Here is a 13,756-nt window from a genome sequence, read left to right on the forward strand (position 1 = left end):
CGGCAAGTTCTTTATCAATAGAAAAATATAAAATTATTTTTTCATTACAGGTATTTATATAGAACCGATAATTTATGCAGCACTTTACCTTTTGTACATTCACATCAGTCCCTACTGTCAAGGAGCTTAGCATCTGAGGCTGGGTTGACACCTATGAATTGGACGCGGGTTTCTATGCAGCCAATTCGCATAGCATGAGAATGTGACCCGACCCTCTATGGAGCCCATTCACATATCTCTGGGGCGGAGTTCCCTCCGCAGCCGCCTTTAACTCAGTTTCAGGGCCGAATTCAGGCAAAGATTCGTCCCTGAACCGGAGAATGGGGACGAGGGACAACACACAAACTCCATGCAGATAGTGTCCTGGTTGGGCATCAAGCTGAGGACCCTGATGCTGCAAGGCATAAGTGCCAAACATTAAGCTTTTTACCTCTATTCTAAAGTGTATATAAAGCCAATTTTTTTTTTTGCTTTTGGCTAGAGAAGGGAAGGGTTAAAACCTGTTGGTTTACTTTTTGCTCTCTGTGCCTCATTAGGGAGATTTCCCAAAACTTCCTGTCCTGTAGATGCAACAGGAAAATCATAACAAAGCGCCTCCAATGCACCATTCACACCTATGCATGTTGCTTTTGAGCATTTTTGCAGTGCTTTTTTTCTGTGCTTTCAGACACGCGTTTTGCAATTTTATGCTTTTTTTTTTTCTGTTTGCCAAATTTGTTGTTGGGCACATCAAATAATGCAAAATTCATCAAAAACGTGCTAAAAAAAAAAAAAAAAAAAAAAAAACGCACAACATGCTTTTCTGCAGCGTCTCCATTGAAGTTTATTGAACAAAAAATAAAAAATAAAAAGCTGCGTTTTTGCGTCCGACCCTTTCCAAAAAAAAAAACAGAGGCAAAAACTTGCATTGATGGGAGTGTTCTCCATAGGAACCAGTGTTAAAATAAATAAATAAAAATACTACATTTCCTGCGTTTCTAAAAAAAAAGCCGCATTGCTGTGAATAGAGCCCAAGACAAGTATTGAAACAACAGGCATCACAATTGGAAAAGGGGGAAGGGTAAAACCTCTTGTCTGTTTATGTTTTGCTGTCTATGCCTCATTAGGGAGATTTCCCGAAACTTCCTGTCCTTGAGATGCAACAGGAAATCAGAGGAAATCCCCTCTAAAGGCCCCTTTCACACTAGGGCAGTGGGTGCGTCGGTGGTAAAGAGCTGCTATTTTTAGCGGTGCTTTACCATCAATTTTGCGACTGTTTGTCCGCTAGCGGGGTGCTTTTACCCCCGCTAGCGGCCGAGAAAGGGGTAAAACCACTCGCAAAGCGCTGCTGCAGCAGCTCTTTTCCGGCGGTATAACCGTGCTGCCCATTGATTTCAAAGGGCCGGAGCGGTGGAGGAGAGGTATAAACACTGCTCCTTCACCACTCCAAAGATGCTGCTAGCAGGACTTTTAGCGTCCTGCGAGCGCACCGCTCCAGTGTGAAAGCCCTCCGGCTTTCACACTGGAGACACAGGAGCGGCTCTTTCAGCCATTTTTAGCGATGTAGCGCCTGCAAAGCACCCCAGTGTGAAAGGGGTCTAAGACAGATATTGAAAACAACAGACATCACAGTTTGGAGGGGGAAAACTTTCACCACACTGTCTGTGCCTGGTAAGGGAGATTTCCCCTCACTTCCTGTCCTGGAGACACAACCAAAAATCAGAGGAAATCCCATCCAAGGCCATTATCGACCCAACAGGGATCCCAGTTGGAAAATTTACCCTCACCCCTTGTTCTGGTGACAACTATACCAGTGGGTACAGAGACAGCAATACAAACGGGGGGGGAAATTGTAAATATATTATATATATATAATAAAAAAATAAATATCAATAATTAGTAAATTGCAATCAGATGAAGAAGAGGTAATCCCATTAATCCCATCACACACCAAAATCTAAAAACACTCTAGCAGGTCAACTAGATTGCACCCAAATCGATCCTACTGTGTACGTACCAGCGTGATAGTACCATTAGATTGCAAGCTCCTTTGGAGGGAAGGGACAGATATGAATTACTCAGTGTTCTCCATAAAGCATAACAGAAATAATAATAATAATAAAAAAATAAAAAAAAATTTTATTGTGCGATCACTTCGAGGAACAGTCCCTCAAAACCTAGTTTTTGAAAGCTGGCTACCTAAAGCCATAGGATGGCGCCCTAAAGAAAAACAAACATTTCTCAAAAAAAAATAAAAAAAATAAACATTATCACATGTTACAATTTAATTGCATGAGCTACTAAACTCATACATTTGTGGGTCTACACGAGATCCAAGGTATATGGCAGATTTGGATAGGATCGTACAGAGCGATAATGATGAGCTGGATAGGCTTTTTATGAAATCATTCCAAATTGTCTATCTAGCCACTCATGCTACAATCTAAAGCTTACCACATACCTCCCACTCTGTGCTATGAATGCACTTCTCTAACCTCTCAGTTGTCAGAATTTTTTTTTTTTTTTGTTTTTGTTTATCCAACCTAACGCTCTGGATTGTACAAGCAGATTGTAAAGTGTGTAGGCAGTTTAAGAAAGATTCTTCTCGTGAAAGCCTTTTTGAACACACAAAAAAAAAAAATTTACTTTTACCCTGGAAATTATAATTTTTTTGTTTTTTTAATCAGACCCCCAGGTTCTTAAAATATTCAAAACAATTTTACACAATTATTGGGCATGGACAACTCTTTTGACCAATATGCTTTACAGATAATCATTACCATTTGCAGAACAACGTTTAGTTTGAGAAATCTGCGAAAAGAATGGTCTCAGGTCTATGGCTAATCTACACGATGGCTGGCAACTATGTAATATCTATGGCTAACCTACGGAACATATCTCTATAGCTAGCCTACGGGGCAGTGGGCAACTACGTGGTCTCTATAGCTAGTTTACGGTGCAGTGGGCAACTACGTGGTCTCTATAGCTAGCCTACGGTGCAGTGGGCAACTACGTGGTCTCTATAGCTAGCCTACGGTGCAGTGGGCAACTACGTGGTCTCTATAGCTAGCCTACGGTGCAGTGGGCAACTACGTGGTCTCTATAGCTAGCCTACGGTGCAGTGGGCAACTACGTGGTCTCTATAGCTAGCCTACGGTGCAGTGGGCAACTACGTGGTCTCTATAGCTAGCCTACGGTGCAGTGGGCAACTACGTGGTCTCTATAGCTAGCCTACGGGGCAGTGGGCAACTACGTGGTCTCTATAGCTAGCCTACGGGGCAGTGGGCAACTACGTGGTCTCTATAGCTAGCCTACGGGGCAGTGGGCAACTACGTGGTCTCTATAGCTAGCCTACGGGGCAGTGGGCAACTACGTGGTCTCTATAGCTAGCCTACGGTGCAGTGGGCAACTACGTGGTCTCTATAGCTAGTTTACGGGGTAGTGGGCAACTATGTGGTCTCTATGGCAAGCCTACAGAACAGTTGCCAACTATGCATCTCCAAGACTAACCTATGGGACAGCTGGCAACAATGGATCTATAAGACTAGCCTACGGGAGAGCTAGCAACTATGAATAACTAACTTCAATAGCTAGCCTATGGGGCAGTGGGCAACCATTATCTCTATAGCTAGCCTACAGTATAGTGAGCAACTATGTAACTTCTATAGCTAGCTTATGAGACAGCGGAGAACTATGTAATCTCTATGGAAAGCCTACAGAACCAGTTGGCAACTATGTATCTCTAGGACTAACCTATGGGACAGCTGGCAACTATGTATCTAGAAGACTAGCCTACAGGAGAGTAGGCAACTATGCAACTTCTATAGCTAGCTTATGAGACAGCGGGCAACTATGTAATCTTCATAGCTAGTCTACGGGACAGCGGGCAACTATGGAATCTTCATAGCTAGTCTACGGGACAGCGGGCAACTATGTAATCTTCATAGCTAGTCTACGGGACAGCGGGCAACTATGTAATCTTCATAGCTAGTCTACGGGACAGCGGGCAATTATGTAATCTCTATGGCTAGCCTACGGGACAGCTGGCAACCAAGAAGTGTCTATAGCTAGCGTATGAAACAGCTGGCAACTATGTCATATTTATGGCTAGCCTAAGGGACAGCTGGCAACTAGGTAATCAAAAGAAATAGGTACCTTGTGGATTGCAGGTCACCGATCTCCAAAGCGAGGCACTCCTCTTTCCGTAATAAGAGTCCAAGGTCAATCGCAGGGATGGACAGGTGCAGATGAACCAGTTCCTTGCAAAAGTTGAGGAAACACAAGATGAAATCCACTCTGCTCAACCTCCCAATGGAGCCTAAGGGGAGCCCAATCCTAAATTCAGTGGGAAGTGGAACTTCAGCGGGTCCTGGCGAGCCCCTAGAAATGCTGCTTATGAATGAAGCCACCTTTGACGGATGGATGGATGGAGGTGGGTGGGAAGGTGATTTCGCTCAGGGCAGATACACTGGGATCTATCTGATCTCTCTTTGCAGTTCCAGATCTGCACCAAGCAATGCCTGCTCAGGGCTCAGCAGACTGTCTGTGTGTGCGAAGCTCTGGATCTGGGGATTTGGAATAAACTGCACTAAGGGGGCAGGAGGAGGGGGCTTTAAATTAACCCTTTAAGGGCAGCCTGGACCTCCCCTTCCCAAAGGCTTGCCATTTCCTCATTAAAGAGCCGTTAAAGTCATCAGGGTGAAGTCACTTAGGGGTCTTTAGTGGGTAAATAGCAGGTAACTTGAGAGGAGCTGAAAAGGCGAAAAAAAAAGTAAAAAAAAAAAAAGTTACAAAGGACTGAATAACTGCTGCAGATTAGATCAAGCAAGTCCCACATCCGTCCCAGCAGAGACTGAGATGAAGGGGAGGAGGAGGAGGGCTCAGGAGGGGAGGGGGGCCTGGACTACACAGAGGAGATATTCCTAATAAAATAGCACAGGGGGGTCAGGGGCACCTAAGCGCATCATTGTAGTGGGACACCTTTTTGTTTTTTTTGTATTTTTTCTCAGGGTGCATGTGGAGCTAAGACCTGGGGATCTTTAACAACAGATCTGAGAATTGCGCATTGGCGATTGCGCTCGCCTTGGCGACCATGAGCATCAGAAGTGCTAGTCATTATTAATATTTCATACAGGCATTTATATGGCGCCCACAATTTACTAAACATTTTATAATTTGTACATTCACATTGGCCCTTACCCTCAAGGAACTTACAATTTAAGGCATACCTCCCAACTTTCTACATTTAATAATTTGAACATTCACATTGGCCCTTACCCTTCAAGGAACTTACAATTTAAGGCATACCTCCCAACTTTCTACATTTAATAATTTGAACATTCACAATGGTCCTTACCCTTCAAGGAACTTACAATTTAAGTCATACCTCCCAACTTTCTGAGACGGGAATGAGGGACACCTATCAGTAAAAGTATGCAGGCATAGGACACACCCCCTTGCCACACCCCCTTAAAGGAGAATTGTACAAAAAAACAAGATTGGTTGAACCCACAAGTGCTTTTTTTTTTTTTTTTTACCACTACTATTCCTTTATATTGGCTTTTGGAATTTACAAATGCAGCAGTGTAGAATTTGGATGAAAGGTTTAATGCTGGAAAACACTTTTTGATAGATAAAAAGTGCATTTTATATACAACTATATAGATCAGACCAAAATGAGGGACAAATGAGGGACAGAGGGTCCAAATCAGGCACAGACCCTCAAAATCAGAGACATTTGGGAGCTATGTTAAGGCCCCTATTAGGGATGAGCTCAGGTATGTTCAGGGTCCTAGTCGGGAACCCAGGAGAGCGAGCCCACCAGGAAGGTGTCAAAGGACTGGGCCAATCATAAATGGTCATGGTGTTCCCCAATCCTGCAACCGCATGTATGTGCAGGTGGAGGGCGGGGAATGCCTTGGCTGCAGATGATTGGCCCAGTACAGGTGACAGCCTTCCGGTGGGCTCGCCCATGTGGGTTTGGAGCAGGATCTGCACACGCTTGAGCTCATCCCTAGTCCTTACCTCATATCCATATATACACATACTAGGACCAATTTTGGCCGGCCATACACTGCACGGATTTCAGACAGTTCCTTAAAATATACTTAGTGGGTGTCCCCATCAACCCTCCCCGACATATTTCCATTGAAAAGTCTAAGGACCATTTCACACCCCAAAAACACACTCCAGATCTGGATGTATTTCTGCATGTGTGTTTTTGATGCGTTCTAGTGCTTTTTTGTTGCATTTGTTATGTGTTCCAGATGAATTTTTTCTTCTTTTTTTTCAGTTTTTTTTCCCACTGTACTGGGGTCCGGTGCATTTTTGATGTTTTTGGGTGCATTTCGGTGCTTTTTTGTTGCATTTTTTATACATTTCCAGATGATTTTATTTTTTTGTCTTTTTTTCACTCTCCTGGGGTCCAGTGCGTTTTTGATGCGTTTTTTGTTTTTTTTCTTTTTTTTTCCATTTTTTACCCCCCACTGTACTGGGATCTGGTGCATTTATGATGCTTTTGGGTGCTTTCTGGTGCTTTTTTGGTGCATTTTTTATGCATTTCCAGATGTGTTCCAGATCATTTTTTTTTCTGTATTTTATTTTCACTCTCCTGGGGTCCGTGCATTTTTGATGCATTTGGGTGCGTTCCGGTGTGTTTGATGCGTTTTACCACGTTCCAGTACAGTACTTTTTTTTGTTTTCTGGAATAGGAACGCACTGGAACTGCAAGCACTGGTGTGAACTATGCCATTGAAAACCATATTGCCTACTTTCTATGCTTTTTGGATGCAGAAGAAAAAGCACTAGAGCACATGTGGTACGAACTAGCACCTAAAGCCGGCCCTAGACAGAGCGAAATTCGATCTGAATTTTGATCCATCTATAGGCAGGCTGGTTGTACCGAAGTCGATCTAGCGGTTAACTTTGGTACAACCAGCCTGTTGTTTTCTTTCGTATGATCACTGCCGCTACCATAGCCAGCAGCTAGGGCCGTCTTTAAGGCAGGGCAAAAGAGGCAGCTGCCCTGGGCCCCATCATTGTTGTGGGGCTCAAAGCAACTGCCTCATACTTGTCAACTATCCCAGTTTAAATTCCCTTGTCCCATGAAGTTTTAGTCGTGTGCTGTGTCCCAATATCTCAGTGTGAAGTTCTGTTACTAATGCTGCCCAGCTCTGCCCTATTGCCATGACTCAACTGCAGACCCTGTATTTACATGTAAGTAATCTGCATTAATATGTAAATAGCCACAGACTGTGAGTAGTCTCTAGCAACCAATCAGTGAGCACTAATAATGTGCAGTGACCTCTAGCAACTGCTTAGTGAGTGGTAAGGATGTCCAGTAACCTCTAACAACCAATCAGTGAGCAGTATTGATGTACAGTAATCTCTAGCAACCAATCAACATGCAGAAGTCATATGCTGTAACCTCTAGCAAATAATCAGTGAGCCATGATGTGTGCTGCAACCTATAACAGCCAGTCAGTGTGCGATAATGATACCTCTGGCCAACAATCACAATCCCTGTCTGATCTGATTCAGTAAAATGATTTTGAGTCTAGCTGCTATTTATTATATGTCTCAGAACGGGTAAAGAGTGAAATTGCATGGGGGGGGGGGGAGCCCAAGAAAATGTTTGCCCAGGGTCCAATCAATATTAAAGACGGCCCTGCCGGCAGCAGTGATCATTGTATTTTGGCAGCGGGGAACCCCTCTCGCTGTCAGAATACAGTAGTGCTGTGGGAGGGATTCCCCTACCAACACCTAGGTTCACCATGATGCGAATCAGTGCGATTACAGCGTCGGTTCCCGCATCGCATCTCTCCCGCAGGCAGTTCTCACTGCTCTCTGCTGCAGTGTTCAATAAAATGCAACTGACAACCCCAGATGGGTTCACAGATCGCAGTGTGAACTGTGAACTTGCACAGGAATCGGATCGCATAGGTGAGAACAGCCATGCTATCCGATTTCAGTGCGGGGGGGAGGGGTCCCTGCACTTTTTTCCTGCAAATTTAATGCGAGTTCAGCCATACAACTGTATGGCCGAAGTCGCATCTCACAGACATCGCATGCGATCGGCACCTGCAGTGCGGGTGCGAATCACATGCCATGTCTAAGATGGCGCTAGTGTGAACCTGGGCTGAATGTCGATGGAGGGAATCAAGCGATTTTCTTCCTTTAACCCGAAAATTGCATAACATATGGATAGCCTAACGTTAGCCATATACCAGCCGAAAAATAGTTTGAATGCATTTTCGAAAAAAACAAACACGCGGTTGTGAGAGCAAACTATATCGCCATCCTGTAATGATCGAAATTTAATGATCGAATTTTCAAGTGATAAATTGTTCAATAGACATACATGAATCAGCTGTTCATTTTTTGCTTCTGGGTCACATATGCGCAGTACCAAGAGTTCAATTTTTCATGGGCGAGAAACACATTAACCTTTCAATATATAATTTTTCAAACTTGTCTTTCAATGTTTCAGTTCAAAAATGTCACAACTGATTCTCGACTTGTGGCCATTCAAGTGGAAGTAAACCCTCCTATTGTTTTCAGACAAGGAAGCGGCCATCTTGGCCTCTGTTTGTTCTTTAACTACAATGGTGCTGCCCATGTGATCAGTTCTGACACCAGCCATTGGATGGTTTGACAGTTTGGTTGAGAGCACAACCAATGTGACAGTTAGATTCCAGCAACTGCTGGGAATGGAAGGGTTTTTCAAAACTGTTAAACCAATGGGTTCACCTCAACTGGACAGAAAATTAACCATCTGTCCAAATTACAGATTTTCTAATTTTTTTTTTGGTCGAAAACGCCAGCCATTGGATGGTTTGACAGTTTGGTTGAGAGCACAACCAATATGACAGTTATGCCGCGTACACACAATCAAACAAGTGGGTGGAAAAGTCCGGCAAACTGAAGTCCGCCAGACAATCCCCCCGTGTGTAGCCTCCGGCATACTTTTTTGACCCGAAAGTACGGCGGACTTAGAAAGTAGTTTTGCACTCCAATCTTCCCGCCGGACTCGAATCCGGCCGTGTGTGTGCCAGTCCGCCGTACTTTTGAAATGAGCGGACTTTTCCCGCGCGGCCCCCCCACCCCAAAGCACCTTGTCCCCATGTTGATGAGGACAAGGGCCTCTTCCCGACAACCCTGGCCGTTGGTTGCCACCAAAAGAAAGCTCTATTTGTGGGGAAAAAAAGGACGTCAATTTTGTGCAGCGCATCATTTGCAATAGACATGAAAAAAAAACAACTTTGTATAGTTTCGATTCGTTACTTGCATAAATTCGTTTAGTTAAATTTGTTTCATTCATTTTCGGAATTCATTTTGTTTATTCGTTTTCAAATGAATTATAAGAATTTTTGAATCAATTTCAAATAGTTTTCGAATCTGAATAGTTTTCCAATTTCCAAAAAGAATAAAATATTATAGAAAATAGAGAGATAGAATAGAAAAAAAAAATTCTATTCTATTTATTTATTTTCTATTCTATTTTATTCTCTTTGGAAATTGGAAAACTTTTCAAATTCAAATAGTTTTTGGATTTGAATAGTTTTCCAATTTCCCAAAATAGTAAAATAGAATGGAAAATAAAGGAATAGAATAGAAAAAAAAATGAATACATTTTTTCTATTCTATTTCTTTATTTTCTATTCTCTGTAGAAATTGGAAAACTTTTTTGAGTTCGATTAGTTTTTAAATTTGAATCATTTTCCAATTTCCAAAAAGAATAAAATAGAATAGAAAATAAAGGAATAGAATAGAAAAATATTTTTTTTCTATTCTATTCCTTTATTATATATTCTATTTTATTCTCTTTGGAAATTGGAAAACTTTTTGAATTTGTATAGTTTTTGAATTTGAATTGAAATAGAAAATAAAGGAATAGAATAGAAATATATATATATACAGTGGTGTGAAAAAGTGTTTGCCCCCTTCCTCATTTCCTGTTCCTTTGCATGTTTGTCACACTTAAGTGTTTCGGAACATCAAACCAATTTAAACAATAGTCAAGGACAACACAAGTAAACACAAAATGCAATTTGTAAATGAAGGTGTTTATTATTAAAGGTGAAAAAAAATCCAAACCATCATGGCCCTGTGTGAAAAAGTGATTGCCCCCCTTGTTAAAACATACTATAACTGTGGTTGTCCACACCTGAGTTCAATTTCTCTAGCCACACCCAGGCCTGATTATTGCCACACCTGTTCACAATCAAGGCATCACTTAAATAGGAGCTGCTTGACACAGTAAGGTCCACCAGAAGATCCTTAAAAGCTACACATCATGCCGAGACCCAAAGAAATTCAGGAACAATTGAGAAAGAAAGTAATTGAGATCTATCAGTCTGGAAAGGGTTATAAAGCCATTTCCAAAGCTTTGGGAATCCAGCGAACCCCAGTGAGAGCCATTATCCACAAATGGCGAAGACATGGAACAGTGGTGAACCTTCCCAGGAGTGGGCGGCCGCCCAAAATTACCCCAAGAGCGCAGCGACGACTCATCCAAGAGGTCACAAAAGACCCCACAACAACGTCCAAGGAACTGCAGGCCTCACTTGCCTCAGTTAAGGTCAGCGTTCATGCCTCCACCATCAGGAAAAGACTGGGCAAAAATGGCCTGCATGGCAGAGTTCCAAGGAGAAAACCACTGCTGAGCAAAAAGAACATCAAAGCTCGTCTCAATTTCTCCACAACACATCTTGATGATCCCCAAGACTTTTGGGACAACATTCTGTGGACCGATGAGACAAAAGTGGAACTCTTTGGAAGGTGTGTGTCCAAGTATATCTGGCGTAGAAGGAACACTGCATTTCATAAAAAGAACATTATACCAACAGTAAAATATGGTGGTGGTAGTGTGATGGTCTGGGGCTGTTTTGCTGCTTCAGGACCTGGAAGACTTGCCGTGATAAAAGGAACTATGAATTCTGCTGTCTACCAAGAGATCCTGAAGGAGAATGTCCGACCATCTGTTCGTGTACTCAAGCTGAAACGAACTTGGGTTCTGCAGCAGGACAATGATCCTAAACACACCAGCAAGTCCACCACCGAATGGCTGAAGAAAAACAAAATGAAGACTTTGGAGTGGCCTAGCCAAAGTCCTGACCTGAATCCTATTGAGATGCTGTGGTATGACCTTAAAAAGGCAGTTCATGCTCGAAAACCCTCTAATGTAACTGAATTAGGACAATTCTGCAAAGATGAGTGGGCCAAAATTCCTCCAGGACGCTGTAAAAGCCTCATTGCACGTTATCGCAAACGCTTGGTTGCAGTTGTTGCTGCTAAGGGTGGCCCAACCAGTTATTAGGTTTAGGGGGCAATCACTTTTTCACACAGGGCCATGATGGTTTGGATTTTTTTTCACCTTTTAATAATAAACACCTTCATTTACAAATTGCATTTTGTGTTTACTTGTGTTGTCCTTGACTATTGTTTAAATTGGTTTGATGTTCCGAAACACTTAAGTGTGACAAACATGCAAAGAAACAGGAAATGAGGAAGGGGGCAAACACTTTTTCACACCACTGTGTATATATATATATATATATATATATATATATATATATATATATATATATTTCTATTTTATTCTCTTTGGAAATTGGAAAACTTTTCAAATTCGAATAGTTTTTTTGAAATCGAATAGTTTTCGAATATGAATCATATGAATAATTTTTCAATTTCTGGAAAATGAATGTCTTTTGGTGGTATTTGATCGCCTCTGCGGTTTTAATTTTTTGTGCTATAAACATAAAAAGTGCGACAATTAAAAAAAAAACACAATACTTTGTACTTTTCGCTATAATAAATATCCCCAATTTTTTTTTAAAAAAGCTATTTTTTTTCTCAGTTTAGGCCGATATGCATTCTTCTACATATTTTTGGTAATAAAAATCGCAACAAGCGTATATTGATTGGTTTGCGCAAAAGTTATAGCGTCTACAAAATAGGGTATAGATTTATGGCATTTTTATTATTCATTTTTTTTTTTTTTTTTACTAGTAATGGTGGCGATCAGTGATTTTTTATTGTGACTGGGATGTTATGGCGGACACATCGGACACTTTTGACACCATTTTAGAACGATTAACAATTATACAGTGATCGCTGCTATAAAAATGCACTGATTACTGTATAAATGTCACTGGCAGGGAAGGGGTTAACACTAGGGGGCGATCAAGGGGTTAAATGTGTTCCCTGACTGTGTTCTAACTGTAGGGGGAGGGGACTGACTATAAGAGATGACAGATCGTGATTTCTAGCTATTAGGAACTCACGATCTGTCACTCCTCTCAGAACAGAACAGGGATTTGTGCGTTTACACACACACTTCTGTGTTCTGCCTCTTGCGCCCACGAGGCTGGCGGTCGCCGTGATCGTTGGCCATGTGCATTGGCGCCCCCGCAGTGCAGCGGGTGCGTGTGCCTACTATTCCGCTTAAAGGATGCCGACGTACAGCTACGGCGGCTCGCGGGAACGTGCCGACCTGCAGCGGTATAATGACGGCGGCTGGTCGGCAAGCAGTTAAGGCGTAGTTCTGGAGCATGCACCTGTGAAATTTGGGCAGGTTCATTTTTGTTGCGTTTTTTTTTTTTGGTCGCGTCTTCTATTCATTTCAATGGAGACCTACGTTTTTTTTGGGTGTTTTTCAAAACCGCACCAAAGATGAGGCAAACAGGACTTTTTTTTTAAAAAACGCACCGCACCCACAGCGAAGTGGTGTGAAGAGTCCCATAGGATTCAAAGGTAATGCGTTTTTGTTGCGTTTTTAGCACGGTAAAAAAACGCATCAGTGTGCAAGAACCCAAATCGCACCTGAATGAGGGGAAATCCCTAGACAGTTGTCACTGGAATTGGTAAACCCCGTGGGAAAGATTTCCCCTTACTTCCTGTTCCTGTGACAACTGTAAAATTTAGGGTTGCTCATTAATCAGGACAAAAAAGAGAGAGGGGGCGAATCCCGTATGATATCTTTAGACAGGAGAGGTCCGCTTTAAGGCTGCAGATGACAATAACAAATGGGCCCTAGTTGCACAATCCTTCGTATATCTCATCATTTGCTTAGCTGTAAAAAAAAAAAAAAGTCCATGGCACAAATAAAAAAAAAAAACAGCCTAGGAAGAAATCCGACAGGCGCTGTGTCTAGCCACTGACGCAGGACACATCTGTTTATCAATGTACCTTATGTAAAAATCATCATGCAAATAGTTCCGGAATGCAGGAATTATTTGTGTTCGGATTTGGCTAAAACCACCATTGTCTGGATTCCTAGAACTGGCCATTATGCAAAAAACATATACCTCCCGAGCCCATGGGTTCACGTGTCTTACATATATATACATATATTGGCGATAAAGGCTCGTTTACACCACAATGCACAAAAAAAAAGTATGTGCGTTGACGTGCGTTAAGGCATATTTGTATCCATTGTTTAATTCACGTTTTACTGTGCAGAAGCTGCCAGCGAGATCCTGCGTATAAAGGGTCCTCCTGTTGCTAGGATGCAAATTAATTCTGATACCTAGCATCCTTTGTTGCTAGGACACAGATGTCATGGGTATTATTCATTGCTAGGATGCAGGCGGTTATTACTATTATTTGTTGTTAGGATGCAGGCGGTTATTGCTATTATTTGTTGTTAGGATGCAGGGGGTTATTTCTATTATTTGTTGTTAGGATGCAGGGGGGTATTTTTATTATTCATTGCTAGGATGCAGGCGGTTATTGCTATTATTTGTTGTTAGGATGCAGGCGGTTATTGCTATTA

At 42.1% G+C, this 13,756-nt stretch overlaps 1 protein-coding gene across 1 annotated transcript in view; it reads right to left on the reverse strand.

The window, feature by feature from the left end:
* The window catches only part of NOTUM (notum, palmitoleoyl-protein carboxylesterase), a 78,618-nt gene extending 73,904 nt beyond the window's left edge, over positions 1-4,714 (reverse strand). Inside the window, exon 1 of the mRNA XM_077458860.1 lies at positions 4,135-4,714. The gene's annotated coding sequence lies outside the window, so the exon portion shown is untranslated. The remainder of the gene's footprint in view (positions 1-4,134) is intronic.
* Between the last annotated feature and the right edge of the window lie 9,042 nt (positions 4,715-13,756).

The sequence above is a fragment of the Lithobates pipiens genome, unplaced genomic scaffold, assembly GCF_037356315.1.
Source record: "Lithobates pipiens isolate NorthernLeopardFrog02 unplaced genomic scaffold, aLitPip1_a1.2 Scaffold_28, whole genome shotgun sequence".
In the NCBI taxonomy this organism is placed as follows: domain Eukaryota; kingdom Metazoa; phylum Chordata; class Amphibia; order Anura; family Ranidae; genus Lithobates; species Lithobates pipiens.